Consider the following 3,459-nt stretch of genomic DNA (forward strand, 5'->3'; position numbering starts at 1 on the left):
ATTATTTACAAACACGTAAAAGATATTTACAATTTTGTAACAGATATTTACAAGTTTGTAAACGTTGATCACAAAAAATTGTATTTTACTGCTTTTATTTAAGATTTAAAAGCCATTCCGTATTTACACTTTTGCCACTCCGTGTTTTTATCCAAAAATTCCGTATTTTTCATATTTTTTTTAACTTTTAGTGCATTTTTGTAGATTTCCCATTAATAATAGAGTCCAAGAGTTGCTGGACAAAGCAACCCGGGAAGAAGAAGGCGTGAGGCTAACGAAGATGCGATAACGGCAAGAAAGAAGAAACAGCTCACACCAGCCAGGGAGAGGAGATACCTGCGCGTGAGACCCAATCGGCTCAAGGAGTTTGTTATGCTTGGGACGCTGGGAGGAGTTTGTTATCCTAATTTTTGTTAGCCTTTTCTTTTGTTGCTTGAGTATATATACTCCCTGTAATAGAATTATGATTTTTACGCTGAATGAAGAGCTGAAAAGCATTTGGGAGTTTTGTATTGACTCGAAGAATACTCTTATTTATCCATTTTGGGTATTATTGGTGCCTTCATTCTCAATTCCTCACCATGAAGAATGAAGAGATTGTTGCTATGTTTCAAGAGATGAAGAGCAGCTTCAAGGAATACTCTGAAACTCAGTATAAATTTTTTACTGAGTTGCTGAACCAACACTCAGTCAAGACCGATGAGAAGCTTTCTCAAATGTCACAAGCCACACCGACAGCTGCTGCTAATCCACCGACATCGGAGACGGAGGGGAAGGGAAGCGCAGCTCGGGAAACTGGGCGTTTTGCTGGTCGACGATTGGACTTCGAGCCAGATTGTCGCGATCTGAATTCGATTCTCAAGACCTTGCGGGTTAAGGTTCCCAGGTTTGATGGATTAAATATGGATGATTGGATTTGTAAGATTAATGCTTTTTTTGATCTACACAGGGTTGATCACGATATGAGACTTGCTGTGGTAGCTTTTCATTTGGATGGAGCTCCTTCTACCTGGTTTTAGTGGATGAAAAAGGGTGGTTCAATTACAGAGTGGGACTCTTTAATTAAGACGTTGCAACAACGTTTTGGAACATCAATCTATGATGACCCATTAGGAAGAATTTCTTAGCTCACTCAAGTCGGAAGGGTGTTGCGGAGTTTGAGTCTTTTATACCCCAAATCACTGGAGTTGCGGAGTCCATGTTTTTGAATTTTTTTATCTGGGGACTTAAGTTGGAAATTCGGAGAGAGCTGTTTATGGCTAGGCCTGTTGACTTGGCTGATGCTATGGCCAAAGCACAATTGTTTGAATATAGGAATGACGATTTGGTGGCTCGACAGGGCCCGGAGCGTACTCAATTGGGGTGGTCGACGAGGACCTCAATCACTACTCAGGGATTTCAGCCAACCTCATTTAGTTCTTACAAACAGGGGTCTACTTCGAGCACTGCCTCAGGTCAGCACACCTCTGCAGAGTCAGGTATTACTCCCTTACCTATCAAGAAACTTACACCTGCTGAGATAGAGGGATGTACTATACATGTGATGAAAAGTTTAACTATGGTCACAAATGCAAAAATAAGATGTTGATTATTTGTGTGTTAGAAGATGATGGTGTTGAGACAGGCATAGAAACAGAAGGGCAGAAATTGGAGGACGCAGCGGAAGTTAAAGTTAGTCTTAATTCCCTCTCTGATTTGATGAATCTTTGAATTTTTCGAATCATGGCAAAGCACGGAACCGAGTCCCTAGAGGTCGTTATTGTCATGGGTAGTAACAATAATTTTATTCAGGAGGCTTTAGCAGCTCAGTTGGGCCTTTCTTGTGAGGAAACAAAACGTTTCAAGGTATACATCGGGAATGGTAATTTCTTTCTGTGTTCGAAAATATTTAGATCTGTGGAGTTGGTTTTACAAGGTCATAGTTTTGTGGTGGACCTTTATGTTCTTCCAATATGCGGGTTGGATGTGGTACTTGGAATGCGATGGCTGCAAACTCTTGGGCCTTGTGTTCATGATCATAAGGCGCTAACTATGTAGTTCACTTGGCAAGGTAGTGTGGTTAAACTTGCAGGGTCGCAGGAACTAGCTGCTTACCAACTTTCTTACACACAATTTCATGCTTTGTTAAGAGAAGGTGATATCAAGGATGTATACAGGTTAACCACTATTTCTGAGGAGACCAGTAAAGAGGTGACGACTCTTGTTCAGTTGGAAGCAATTTCCAAAGGAAGGGCAGGAAATTCTCACTTAGTTTGCCACGGTTTATGCTCAACCAAAGTAACTCCCACCCCAACGGAGTGTGGATCATCGTATTTTTTTACAGCCAGGTTCAACCCTTATTAATGTGAGACCATATGACTATCCATATTTTTAGAAGGATGTCTTAGAACAATTGGTGAAAGAGATGACTGCTTTCAAATTCATTAGATCAAGTACAAGTCCGTACTTATCCTCGGTTTTGTTAGTAAAGAAAAAGGATGGTACGTGGGGATTTTGTGTGGATTACAGGGCACTCAATGGCATCACTTTGAAAGATAGATTTCCCATACTGACCATGGATGAGCTTTTGGATGAGTTAGGTCATGCACAAGTATTCTCTAAGTTGGATTTACGCACTGGGTATCATCAAATACAGATGGATCATAGGGATATTCATAAGACGATTCTCCGAACTCATGAGGGGCACTATGAGTTTGTAGTAATGGTCTTTGGCCTTACTTATGCTCCGTCGACATTTCAAGCCGTTATGAACCAATTTTATTTCCTTCCACTCAAATAAAATAATTAATTTAGAAAATTAATTAATTTATTTATATATTTCGAAATTTATATTTAAATAAATATATTCTTGAAAATCTAATAATTAATTCCAAATTAATTATTCAATCTCAATCATCATATAATTGTATATTTAACCCAAAGAATAAAATTCTTCTCAAATTTTTAAATTACAGTTTTACCTTTGTATCAACTCTTACTTTGATATGATGTTGACAGAGTCACCCTCAGGACCTATAATATCAAGCTTCAATAAATATTAGATTATTAATCAAAGCTCTTTGATTTAATTATTATATTTATTAATCTCATGCTTACTTCACTATAAATATGAGATTGAACTCTTAATAGTTATAAACATATATTTACAGAGTACTTTATTAAAGAATAAAATGTCCATTGATAGAATCATTACATACAATGTTAATCCTCTATAAATGGTTCATAATTAAAAGGAAATAAAATTATCGTTGTACCCTTTTAACTATATCTTGTTCCTAGTGTACCATTAACTTTACTAGTGAAGATTGTGTCACAATAAGTTTGCGACATGAGCGTTCATAACCTTTTCAGTTCCAAAAGTCAACCTAATAGGGAACCATTATTCAATCTATAATAAGGTATAGATTCTATATCTGTTAAACTATGTCCCCAGTCATATATATCATTGAGTCCCCAAAA

The 3,459-nt window shown here is 37.5% G+C and overlaps 1 long non-coding RNA gene across 1 annotated transcript; it reads left to right on the forward strand.

Moving 5' to 3' along the window:
- The first annotated feature begins 226 nt into the window (after positions 1-226).
- LOC133781729 (uncharacterized) lies at positions 227-2,886 on the forward strand. Its single transcript, XR_009870236.1, has 2 exons — positions 227-1,671; positions 1,792-2,886. It is a non-coding gene; the product is annotated as an uncharacterized LOC133781729 (long non-coding RNA).
- The last annotated feature ends 573 nt before the right edge of the window (positions 2,887-3,459 follow it).

Source organism: Humulus lupulus, chromosome 6 (assembly GCF_963169125.1).
Source record: "Humulus lupulus chromosome 6, drHumLupu1.1, whole genome shotgun sequence".
NCBI classification, from domain to species: Eukaryota; Viridiplantae; Streptophyta; class Magnoliopsida; order Rosales; family Cannabaceae; genus Humulus; species Humulus lupulus.